The following is a 13064-nucleotide window of genomic DNA, read 5'->3' as shown; positions in this document are numbered from 1 at the left end:
ACACTAAAAATTCTTCTGGCTATAATCTCTCAGAGAGGCTGAGCCCTGCCAGCTTCATGAACAAGTGCTGATCCAGTTTTGCACACATTGTGGGAAACCTGAAGTGTCTTGGGTGTGTAGACATACAGTGTCTTTTTAAAATTAATATTAGGGGAAAATAAGCAAAATATAAAACTTATAGTTTGGCCCTGGGGTCAGTGTCATTAGCCCACCTGTTCTTTTGTGTGATCGTTGTTAGCATCATCCATTTTAAGACTCTTGAAACTGTACCCATTATTAAAAAGGAGCCCTTCTCCCTCCCTCCAACCCTGGCACTCCCCATCTCTCTGGTAACTCAGCTGTTGGTACATGTCATAGGAATGAAGCCATATGCTGGTTGTACTTTGGCGACTGGCCTTTTTCACTTAGCATAGTGTTTTCAAGGGTCATTTACATCACGCCTTATGTTCATAGCATGCGTCAGAAGCATCTATTCCATTGTATGTATGTGCCATGTTTTATTTATCCATCCGTGGAGGTCAGGTTGGTACAAAATTTAGCCAATGTTAATAGTGCTCCGATGAACAGTAGGACACAATTGCCTCTTCAAGGCCTTTTAATCCTTGTGGGAGTATACCTGGAAGTGGCATCTCGGGGGATCCTGTGGCAGTGTGCTTTGTTTAATTGTTTCAGGAACTGCTGGTGCTGTGTTGATTCCTGCAGTACCTGTACTGTTTTGTGTTCTCACTGCCACTGCCCAAGGTCCCTATCTCTCCATCCTCACCAACATGCATTTTTTTTTTTTAGTGGTCACTCTGATAGATATGATATAGTGATTCTGATTTCAGTTTCCTACTAAGTAGTGTTCTTAAGTATCTTTTTAATGCATTTGTTGCCCACTTGTGTGTTTGTGTGTGTGCATGTGCACACACGTGTGTATGTGTGTATTTGTGAAATGTTTATTCAGTCTTTTGCCTTTTATTTTTTTGGTACTGGGGATTGAACTCATGGATATTATACTTGCCAGGCAGGTACTTGTGCTACTGAGCTAAATCCCCAACGTTTTGCCCATTTTCACATATGGTTGTAATTTATTTAATTAAGTTGTTAGAGTTCTTTATATCTTCTGTGTATCATTCCCTTATCAGATATGTGATTTGGAAATAATTTCTCTCATGTTATGGTTTTCTTTTTCTTTCTTTTTTTCGTTCTTTCTTTTTTTTTGAGACAGGATCTTGCTTTGTAATTTAGGCTGGTTTTGAACTCACTTTGTAGCACAGGCTGCCCTTGAACTTGTGGTGACCCTCTTGTTTCAGACTCCTGAGTGCTAAAATTATCATGCCCAGCTATCTTTCATTCTCTTGATAGTATCCTTTGATCCATTTTTAAAAAATTATTAAAGAGGTAAGTTTTCACTATGCTACCCAGGCTAGCCTTGGACTCCTGGGCTTAAGCAATTCTCCTGCCTCAGCCTCTCAAGTAGCTGAGACCTCAGATACACATCAATGCTCAGCTCACAAAACATTTTTAACTTTGGTGAAATCGTTCGTCTTTTTTCTTTGGTTGCCTTGTACCACATCCAAACAATCATTGCCAAACCCAAGGCCATGGAGCTTTTCCCTGTGTCGTTTTCTGTGAATTTTGTAGCTGTAGCTCCTGCATTTAGATCTTCGGTCCACCCTGAGTAAATTTTCATATGTGATGTCAGGTGTGTGACCCATCTCTACCTGCAGACAGGTGGGGATTTCCGAGAACTTCTGAGAACCACTGACAAATCTCCATCTGGTTCCCGTCGCCTGTGGACGAAGGAGTAGTGTGGTGTTGACGGGGCGTTGTCACTCAGAACCTAGCACCAGCAGAGCCAGAACCTAGTGGTAATGCTGGTGAGTCCTGGCCCCTGCGCTGTCCACATCTCAAGCTGCTTCCTCTCTTTGGCGCTAGGACCCTTTGTAGAGCCCTGCCTGATCTCCTTGCCCTTCCCCCTGAGGTGGCTCCTCCTCCTGCGCTGGGCTTCATGGCCTTGGCTCTGCGAGGGAGCAGGCTGGTGTCAAGGACCATCTGTGCTTCTCTGGCGTTCCCTTGGGGTTGGGCTCATGGTAACAGGGATGCACCAGCATGGTCAGCACCACACTGCACCTTGGCCCCAAAGCGCTCTTTCCCACCAGCCCTGCCAGGTTCTGTTAGTTAAGTGCACAGCCAGCGCACTGATCTTCCCTGCAAGGTGAAGTTCTGCCCTCTGAGTGTCCTGCATTGTCTCTGGCTCTTTGCACAGATTTACAAAGCTGCACAAATCCTGTATATCTTCCTCTTGGGGATGTGGACATTGTAGATAACAGGACAGTGCGCCGCTGTAACGTTCATTTTAATTACAGTACTGGAGACTGAATCCAGGACCTTTGCTCTGAGCTACATCCCTGTCCTTTTTAATGTATTGTTTTGTATTATTTTGAGACAGGGTCTCAGTCACTAAGTTAGTTTCCTGGGTTGGACTGGAACCTGTGATCCTCCTGCCTCAGCCTCCCAGAGTGCTGGGACTATAGTATCAGCACACTGGCTATAATATTTATTTTTAAAATTGAACTGTTCTAAGTATACTAAATATTGGATCAGCGCAGGCCCCTGCAAGGAGTGACAGCCCCTGGCAGCATCTGGACTTTCAGCCAGTCTCTTGGCTTTCAGCTGAGGAGATGGAAATGGAGAGGACCTGCCACCTCATTCCTGTAGCTTCAGTGGGGTGCGCTGCAGGCAACTCGGGGCTGCACAGTCCTCAGCCACTCGCTGCCCCCTGCCGGAAGTGCAGCTCAGGTCTGAGGTGTCCACCCTGGGCGTGAAAGTGGTGCTCGCAGACACCAGCTCTGTCATGATGGGATCCGGGGAGTCCCCAGAGGAGGAGTGGGGACCGTACTGTGGCCTGTTGAGTAGGTTCCTGACTCTTGGTACAGGAAAAGAATTGCAGGGTGTATTGGTGGGAGGCCCAGAGAGATTTTATTGGGCAGCATTAATGAGGTGCACAGATTAAGCAGACTGAGGGCTTTATTGATGCCATATCTGCATCTGAATCTGTATCTGTGTTTGAATCTGTATCTGTGTCTAAATCCATGTACCCATCTGAAGCCGTATCCGTATCTGTATCCATGTCCGTGTCTGTGTTGTCAGAGGTATCCTTTGGGGTGGGTGATCTGAGATGTTTTGCCTGCAAGTGTTCCTTCACTGCTATGAATCCGCTGCCCCGTCCTGTGATTGGCTCACCACCCCCTGTCTTCTGCACTGGCTGGGTTGAGAGAATTGAGGTGTCTTTCAGGGCTTTGTGAGGGGCCTGAAAGAAGAATACAGACAACAGCTGCGGAGTACAGAGATGGTAACCCTGGACGGTCGGTTAAAAGTTGGGGTTGCCATCCCGTCTGCCTGTTTTGCTTTCTTCTGCCCTCCGTTGTGCCTTCCGTCTTGGTGCCAGCAAGGCCTCTGTGTGTCTGGTCCTGGCAGAAGGTCTGTCTGGCACAGGGCACCACACATGTTGATGGGGAGCAGTGTGTCTCTTAGTGTCCGTGCTCAGTGTTACAGTGTCCACGTCCTTGCCTCCGCTGACGTTCATGAGTTGTCTGTGCCGGGAGCATTGCAGTTCTGGGGCTCTTTTGAAATGAGCACGCGTGGTCAGTGGGTGCCCCTGGCTGTGCTGCAGAGTGCTGGAAGCTCCTCTTCCTCTCCAGCCGTGGGAGCGGTCCCGTGAGCTCCGTGCTGTTCCTGTGAGGTCAGCTCCGCCCTCCTGTGTGGGTGAGGCTGTGCCGCTCTGTCTGTGTGTGCCTTCACCGTGTGTCCTTCAGGGAGGACTCGCTGTGTTTCACAGCCGAGTGCTGCCCTACTATGTGTTGTTTGCTTCCCGGTGCCTGTTTTGCGGGGCTCCTGGGTTGATTCTGATCTTGGGCACTGTGAATGGGGCCACGGTGAATGCTGGCTTGCAGGTGTCTTTGCAGACTGTGGGGTGAGGTGGGCTTGGGTTACAGCACTGCTGGTGTCCTTGGAAGGTCCTCGCGCTGCCCTCAGCGAGGGTCCCAGGGGAAGGGTGCAGATTTCCTCCCGGAATGTGGTTCTTGTTTTCATGTGGTGACGCCTGGGTCAGGATAAGGCTTCCAGTCTGAAAGCAACCGTAGCAGCAGAGACCACGACTGGGCATGGGGTGGACCTTTGGACACTCACTCCCCATGCAGAGCACAGCACTGGACTCTCATGGCTCCCGGGTGATGGCCGTGTCTCTGGGCATGGAGCGGGCCGGTTCTGGGTGGAGAACACAGCAGCAGTTCCTCTTCCGGGGAGGCTCAGGGTGGTCAGTGCTGGGCTCATCCTGTGCAGCCCTGGCCCTCGATGTCCCAGACCAGGCACATGCATGCCATCCTGGGGGGGGGGGGAGGGCAGAAGGTGCCTCGAGTTCGAACCCAGCTGGGACTGCAAAGCAAGACCGAGTCTCAAAGAAAACAAAAAACAAAAAAAGAGAGGGAGCAAGAGAGAGACAAAGTGCTGTTCTTAGGAATATCTAACTCTGAAAGGGATCCTTGGTTTTGAAAATGTGAATTTACTGAATATTAGTAGGACTCTATTAAACAGGAATGTAGTATTAACAATAATAATAGAGATGTGTTAATAAATCACATTCGAGGATTGGCAGTCTTGGTTCCGTATCCACACCCCTGACCCGCACAGGCCTGTGAGAGGAGAGAAGCCGGGTCCTCTTGAACAACCAGCTGCAGGGCCTCTTTCTGGCTCTGGAGCCACTGGGCTCTGAAAGAGGTGTCTCGAAGGCTGCTGCCTGGGCTTTTGGGTTGCCAGTGAGGTCCATCCACACCCTGGGGCCGCCACTCTGGGAGGGCCTGTGCCCTTGTCAAGCATACACTGGAGCTCACTGTGTGATGGCCAAGGGGCAGTGGACATGTGGCCCCAGACCCTGTGCCGAGGAAGCCCCCACGCCAGGGGAGCCCCTGGGAGTTACATGGGCAGGACCCGGGACCTTGATCTCACTGTGGGCATGCTGTGTTTGACCAGGGTTTTATGTGTGTGTGTAAGAGGTTAAATTAATAGGAGAGGTTTTGGTTTTATACATACACAAGTAGAAATTTAATACAGTGTTAATGAACAGAAATTCCTGTTCTGAGCATTAGTTAAAATTAACAGTGTTCTTTTGATGAATTTGCATTATGATTTTATTGTATTTTTATATTTATTTTATTTATTATGACTTTTTGAGACAGGGCCTTGGTATGTAGTTCAAGTTGGCCTTGAACTTGTGGTGATCCTCCTGCCTCAGCCTCCGAGTGTTGGGAATACAGGTGGCCACACCTGGCCTATATTATGATTTTAAAAAGAAATCATGATTTAGGAAATGGCTGTTCATGGGTGATGTTTCTATGTTTTATTTTAATAGTTTAAGATAGCAAGTTGTGTTTGAAGAGTGCTTTTGGTTATTAGAATGTGTACCTGTGTTATGATACTCGTGTGATTTTAATTTCAACAGGATACAAACACAGAATTTTAAGACCTGTAGTGAGGTGTAGGAAATGAGGGTCCCGTGGGCATCTCTTTTCTAAACAAGGTCATGGACACCCTAAATTACCCTAGGTGCAGACAGCTCTGCTTGCCGTGCAGTTTCTGTGAGTGATTCCTGCCAACTGACACCCGACCCATCAGTGGCCTTCTCTCTCCTTCTGTGTACTGGTTGCTTTGTCTGCCCAAATTTGTTTTCTTCTTCTGCCGAGTGTAATAATTTCTGTTTATTACCACGACTAGTATGCTTTCACTCTGGCAGTTTTCCTGAACTACTCATTTTTATAACTGTGTTGTTGCAGACTCCAAACCCATGTAAGAGAGGCTGCTCTAATGGAGGAACACATGCCTGCCACCCTGGGGCAGAGACGGCACTGCAGGACTGGTGGTGCAAAGCGTGTCCCTGTGTGGGTGTCCCCTGTGGGTTGGTGACTGAGGCCCTGCTGGAGGGCGGAACACACAGTCAGGGTAGTGTTTGGGGCCGAGAGAGATTTCTTTCCCCAGTGCATGGGCTTTTACTCTGTTCTCGCTCTGTCTCTAGCACCAGTGGGCAGTGTGGCGGTCATCCTCTTCATGCAGAAGGGTTTGCTTACTTGTGCAGGATGGAAGCAGGACCATCTCAGGACGAGAAGGCATGGATGATATTGTTTTCCCCCATAAAGGTTTTGTTATGACCTGATGACCTTCAGCAATTTGGCTTTCTTACGAGTTCCGGGGTGGAGTGCAAGAGTCTTCATTGGCACTGCCATAGGAAGTGTCAGCTGCAGGGTGTCTGCAGGGTCTCACCTGGCACCAGGGTGTCCAGGTGCTGCCTGGCTGGGCAGGAGGCTCTTCCCTTCATGGCCAGGAGTCCAGCCCCCTCTAGCTCCTATCACCAGCCTGCCTGTCCTGGGCCAGGAGGATGGAGGGGCCTCATGGACTCATGTGTCATCTCTGCTCCTGCTCCTGTCCGAGCCATCCTGCCAGGAGAGACTGTGAACACTGGGCCACATGGAGGCGGGTGGGTGCCGGTGGTCACATCTCATGCCACACACCAGCCCTGACCCTACCTGTCTCAACCCCGTCCTCAGTCGAGGCTGGGTCATCAGTATGTTCTGGTACCAACTGGTACTGGAGCCCTTTGGAATGGGTCGAGTATCATTTCACTTTTAATGGCAATATTATTTTGTTATTGCTTTCCATAAATTCTGTTTTAAAAACATTTTTATTTTGACATAAGCTTTGCCATAAAAAAAGGTATGAGGTCATGCCCCAGCTCTCAGGAGGCTGAGGCAGGAGGATCACTGCGAAGTCAAGGCCAGCTTGGGCTACAAAATGAGCTCAAGGCTATCCTGGACTGCATAGTGAGACCTTGTTTCAAAAAGACAAAACAAAACAGAACAAGACAGCCAGTTGTGAAAACAGTGTGCATGGTGTGGTGTCCGCTCATGCAGTGTTGCTCTGTGTCACTTGTTTCCTGGCTGTGGCCTGAGATGTAAGCCCGGCTGTGGGCACTGGGCCGCTGCTTACCGGCAGATCCTATCCAGTCTTGTCCAGGGCCATCCTCTCGTGACCTCAGCTGGAGCTGTGCTTGGGTTCCCGCCGGCCCATCTGCATCATGTTCGCATGGGTTGCTTGGGGACCTTCTGTGTGAGGGACACGCACCCAGCCTGGGCCTCACGCCTTCTCAGACTGCTCCTCCACTGACACCCGAATCAGACACACATACAAAGAATGTAACAAGTGTGGGGGGGTGCTTTTCTGATTTTAGAAAATCAACACAGGGGCTGCCATTGCCTGGGAGATTTTGAGGATAAACTGGACCTAAAACTCTGCTTTGACCATCACTTTTCCCTGGTCTCCTCAGTACTCGGTGGCCACAGAAGACACCAGATCTTTTTTTTTTCCCCAAATCTATTTTATTTTAAAGAGAAAAAAAGATAAAGCAAAATTTCAAAACATGATGCATACACTGTGCATTGCCATCCCCAAATCAGTCACCCAGAGCACAAGACATCTGCATTCAGTTGTCCAAATAGTACCAGTGCAGACCTTTCTCTTCACTGAACTCAGAGAAATCAGTAGTATAACTATCTTAACTATGTTTTATATATTATGTATATATATGTATATGTATATTGTTTCTTTCAGCTTCTCACACTAGTGAGACAATACAATGTTTAAACATGCATGTCTGATACTCACCTATGAGTATGGGCTCAAGTTGCATCTATTTACCTATAAAAAGCTCTTTTGTCCTTCTTTATGGCTGAGTAGTACTCCATTGTATAAAAATACCACGTCTTTTTTAATCCATTCCTCATTCAATGCAAATTTAGGTTGTTTCCAAGATCTGCCTATTACAAGTTATGCTGCTGTTAACATGGGTGCACATATATCACTGTGGTATGATGTTTTTAATTCTTCTGGGAAGATACCCAGCAGGAGAATAGCTGAGTTGAATGGGACCTCCAATTCTAGTTTTTTTGAGGAATCTTCACATTGATTTCCACAGTGGTTGCACCAGTCTGCATTCCCACCAACAGTGAAGGGCTCCTTTTTCCCCAAGGCCCCTCCAGCATTTGTTATTGCTTGATTTCTTGATAGTAGCTGTTCTTTCTAGGGTGAAGTAGAATTTCAGTGTTGTAATTTGCATCTCTCTTTTTTTTTTGTCTTTTTCCTTTTTATCAGTACCGGGGATCGAACTCACGACTGCCTGCTTCCAAGGCAGGTGCTTATGCCGCTGAGCTAAACCTCCAGCCCCGTAATTTGCATCTCTTGAATGACTAGTGATATTGAACATTTTTTCACATATTTATTTGTTGTTTGTATCTCTTCTGAGAAGTCTTAGGTGCCCATTTTTAGATTGGATTTTAATCTGGGAGGACTGATTTCTTTGAGTTCTTTATATGTTGTTGATAGTAACCCCTTGAAGAAGAGCTGGCAAACATTTTCTCCCACATTGTGTGTTGTCTTTCCACTGTGTTGGTGGTTTCTCTTGCTGTGCAAAAGCTTTTTAATAAGATGAGATCCCAGTTGTTGATTCCTTGTGACAGTTCCTGTGCAGTTGAGGTTTTGTTCAGTCTTTGCCTACACCAATGTCTTCAAGAATTTTACCTACTCTATCTTCCAAAGATTTAATGTTGTTTTAATATTTAGATCTTTGATCCATTTTGAATTTAGTTTAGTGTGTGGTGAAAGATACGGGTCCACTTTAATCTTGGCATGTGCAGAGCCAGTTTTCCCAGCACCATTTATTAAGAGGCTGTCTTTCTTCCAGTGAATGTGTTTGGCACCTTTGTCTAAGATAAGGAAGACTCTAATCTTGACTGACTGGGCCACCCGCTTAGGACCCCTGCACGGGTAGATTTTAGTCAGTAAGTGCTGGTTGCCTGCCGAGGTCTGGAATCCTGGAAAGAAATGCAGAAGTGTTGGCCCCCTGTCACTGTGACAGCTGAAACTTGGTGGGCTGGAGTGTGAGGTGCCTCAAGAGCTTTGGGGGTGCTTAGCTAGGGGCTCCCTCTAAGGGGCCTGGTAAAGATGGGAGGTCCTACCCCCAGGACAGGTCCCTACAGCACTGCAGCTCAGGGCTGGGGTTGGTCAGGAGGCCTCGGTTCTTTTGGATGTGGCTTCTGCAGGAGAAAACAGCTCAGAGAGGACACGGTAGAGGTGACAGTGTTCTTGAGGGCCCAGCCTTGCTGGTCATGGCGTCATCCCACATTGCCCCCTGGTTACCGATTGGTGTAACTGTGCTGTGGGAAGTCAGGGGTGTGGGTGATTGTTTGGTGAGTTCTGGAAATGGTAAATACGATCATGGTGGGTGGGGTAAAAATGCATGGAGATTTGCTCAGTGTCTAGACCTGGAAGTGACTGAAGATATTTTTGAAACTATTTTAGAACTGAACTTTGATTTTGCGTTGGGTTAACATAGTGTCTGTTGTTGTATAGAGTTATGCAGTCCACTGCTGTTGCCCAGCCAGCCCGTTTCTAGAGGCCTCTATCTACCTGCATGGCTCAGTGTTTCAGATCTAGGACCCCTCCCTGCCCCAGGCTTTTCACTGTGGGGAGGCAAGAACTCACCTGGGACCCCTCCCTCATGGAGTTACTGGGGTGTCCTGATGTTTATTTTTGGAATTTTCCATTCCGTATTTTCACATTGCAGTTTTAACAATGGTTAACTGAAATCAAAGAAAGTGGAGCCACAGTGTATGTATGAATGTGTGTGCACACGCCTGTGTCTACACATGGAGATACACACATGTGGTTGGGGGTTACAGGTATGGTCCCTGGGGCCTGCTCAGGAGTCTTGGCAGCAGTGCCAGGGCCTGGTCCTGTGACCACGACCTCTCTAGCTGGCCCTCCAGCAGCAGCCTTAGGGCCGTCGCCAGTGGGTGCCCACCTCAGGCTGTGGTGACCCGGTCTGCTGACTGGGTCCCAGCTGGCAGTGTCTGTGGCCTGGGCAGCCAGAGAGTCCTTCCCTGCCACCACCCCCATGGGCAGTACTGGAATGGACTCCAGGGGCCAGGAGGGGGCTGCCATGAGACCCCTGTGGCAAATTAGGTTCCAGGGAGTGCCTGGCTCACCCAGTGTGGTTCCACATGTTTCCATCTAACTGTGCTGTGAGCTGCAAAGACCTCAAGAACACGGACCGCAGAGTGAACTGTCGAGGCCACATGCCGCTCTGAGTCAGCCATGGTCTGCGTGTCTGCTGAAGTTACCCGGCTCTGCAGCCTTCTTTGGGAGTGTTATTGTGTAGTCTGCAATTTGGAAAAATGAAATACACAAGCCAGCTTTAATAATCCTCTCAGTAATTGAGTAAAATGTCTTTACTAAAGGATTCTTGTGTTTGCCAGGGTTTATTCTTAATAATCTTTTCTATGTTACTTGTAAAATGTATCTTTTTATCATCTTATTTTGAAATAATTTGATTTACAGAAGAGGCATAAAGACACTAATGGGACATTTGTACATTCTCTATCTCATTTTCTCTAATGTCAACATCTGTCGTGAGCATAGAGTTATTAAAAGTAAGTCATTAACTTGTAATTTCAGAACTCTGGGAGGCTGAGGCAGGAGGATTTCAGGGTCCAGCCCAGTCTGGGCAATTTATTAAGGCTCTGTCTCAAAAAATAAAAATGGGCTGGGGCAGGAGCTCACTGTGAGGTTCAGTCCCCTGTAGTGCACACATGCATGCGTACACACATGCACACAAAGTAAGGTGTTACTGTTTGTGTGGTACCGCCTGTGGTTCCAGATCAAAACCAGGCCCCCCATTGCACCTGCCACAGCTCTCTGGTCTCCGCCTCAGTCTGTTTTTGCTAATGCATGAATCTAAGTTTGCAGAAGTCCACTGGATGTGGTTCTGTTCTACTACCAGAGTCCCGGTGCCCAGAGTTGTGATTTGGCACCTTTGCTGGGGGCCTGGTACCTGATGCCCCTGTGGCCTCTGGCAAGTACTGTTCTACCAGTGCCTGAGGTGTGGCCCTGCTGTGTACTGTGCTCTTCCTTCCTGGAGAAGGAGCTTGTCCCTGGGTCCCTGCTGTTTGCTGGGCTCTGGGTTCCATGTGCAGGTGCGCTGACTCCTAGGGCCCCCTACTCCGTGCCCCTAGATGCCTGGCATGGGTCTTTCTTCTTGTATATGGTTTTGGCTGTGCCCAGGAGACCCTAGACCCCACTGTTCAGTCTGCACACAAGCTTCAGTGCATCTGGCGGCCCTGCTGCCATGGGGTGGCCTCCCAGAACTCTGGGGTGTGCTAGCTGGGGTTGTGTGTGTGCTTGAGTTTTCACAGCAACTGCGAAGAATGTCTGTCTGTGTGGGGTTGATGCTGAGCATAAACAGACAGCAGTGGGAGGCGTGCAGCAGAGCAGAGAGCGCTGCGCTAGGCCAGAGCTTTCTGGGGAGCTGTACTGGTTACCTGGATATTGGAGCTGCGCCTGGCTTTTTATGTATTAAGCTCTGCCATCTCAGTGTACATTCATGTGCACACCAGTGCATATGGGGCACACACAGACACATGCAAGAGTGCAAGGTTCTACTGGCTGAGGTTGTGTCTGGGAGTTGGACTTCCAGCACTGACCTCTGCATCCAGACAAATGGGGCGGTGGCTGATCTGGAGCCTGGTGGGGCCAAAAGATGAAGGGGACTTGGGAGGCCTGGAAAGTTCCTCGGGTGACGTTCCTGGCCTTGGTCTTCTGTCATTTGCTCATGTGCCTTTAAAAAATACTTGCATTAAAAGTTATGGTTATCAGCACTTGTCTTACCAGCTCTCTCCCTGCATTTTGCAGGAGAATTTTGAAGCAGTTGTTTGATATTCTCATAACCTCTAATTTGCTTACATTTAATTAGGAAAACCTTATTCTGAGGTAATTTTAAATGCACAGAAATGTTGTCCACAGTATAGAGTTCCCATATACCCCCAACTTGCTTTCCCCTTCATTACTGTTTTGTATTTTCATAGCACATTGTAAAAACTCCATAATGGATCTTGGGTGTCCCCTTGTTAATTAGACCTGGTTTGAATTTCACCATGGTCTGCGTCCATGCCTGCCTTTGTCCCAGGACCCACTGAGGGTGCCACACTGCACCCCATCGCCTGTGGGTTTCTTGGTCTTCCCTTGCTTTTCATGACGCTTGCAGCCTCAAGCTGGCCAGATGCCCTGAACGGTGTCTTGGCTTCTCTTGCTGTCAGATGGGGGTCTGGGTTTTGGAAGAGAGTACCCCAAAGGTGGAGCCCTCCCCACTTCTTCATGACTCCACTGATGATGTTAACCTCAATCACTGGCTAATCTGGTGCTGGCTATGTCCCTCCACTGTGAAGCTGCAGGGTTCCCTTTCCCACCTCTGTGCTTCCAGGTGAGTCACTGAGCACAGCGCAGCCTCCGAGAGACTCTGAGGATAAAGCCCTGTTTCCTGGAGAGAGAAGTACAAGGGGTGATCTGAAAAAAAAAAATACAGTGAATGTTTGGAATCATTATAGTGAAAAACATGCTGCCATGCGTCCCCTCAAAATATGCCCCCTTACTTCAAGCACTTAACCAGTTCCAGGAGTCCATTTTTATGTCTTTATGAGATGTGGTTGAAAATAGGTGAAAACTGCTCTGAGCTACCCGTATCCTGCAGGAAGGCAGCTCATAAAAACATGATACCACATCCTCACCCACCTTAGTCACGGGATCTGGCACTGTGTGACTCCTGGCTCCTCCCCAAAAATGACCATAAAAGGGAAGCATTTCCACCTAGGTCAGAACATCAAGGCAGCCACACAGTGCAACTAAAGACACTCAAGAAAAAGGACTCCAGAGCTGCTTCAGAAAGTGGCAAGAACCACGGGATGAGTATGTTTGAAGCGAGGGGGAAGATTTTGAGGAGTTTCATGACAATATGTCTTCTATAATACTTTTAAAAAATATAAACATACACCAGAGTTTTCAGTGATACCACATACCTACATATCTTATTTGTATGGTGGTAGAGTATGCAAAATTGATTTTCAGATAAACAAAGACTCTTTTCCTTGCAATGCTGGAGATAAATCCAGGGCCTCCTACATGCTAGGCAAGTGTCCCGCATGAGC

The 13064-nt window shown here is 48.1% G+C and overlaps 1 protein-coding gene and 1 long non-coding RNA gene across 5 annotated transcripts in view; one reads left to right on the top strand and one right to left on the bottom strand.

Moving 5' to 3' along the window:
• The window catches only part of Dtd1 (D-aminoacyl-tRNA deacylase 1), a 92209-nt gene that overhangs the window by 24820 nt on the left and 54325 nt on the right, over positions 1-13064 (top strand). The window lies entirely within an intron of this gene.
• On the bottom strand, positions 11808-12608 carry LOC134476040 (uncharacterized). Its single transcript, XR_010047473.1, has 2 exons — positions 12513-12608; positions 11808-12426 (listed from the first exon to the last, which is right to left on the bottom strand). It is a non-coding gene; the product is annotated as an uncharacterized LOC134476040 (long non-coding RNA).

This window comes from Cavia porcellus, unplaced genomic scaffold (genome assembly GCF_034190915.1).
Source record: "Cavia porcellus strain 051 isolate PalLab524CR breed Dunkin Hartley unplaced genomic scaffold, mCavPor4.1 scaffold_5, whole genome shotgun sequence".
NCBI classification, from domain to species: domain Eukaryota; kingdom Metazoa; phylum Chordata; class Mammalia; order Rodentia; family Caviidae; genus Cavia; species Cavia porcellus.
This window is presented reverse-complemented; position numbering and strand designations above follow the sequence as displayed.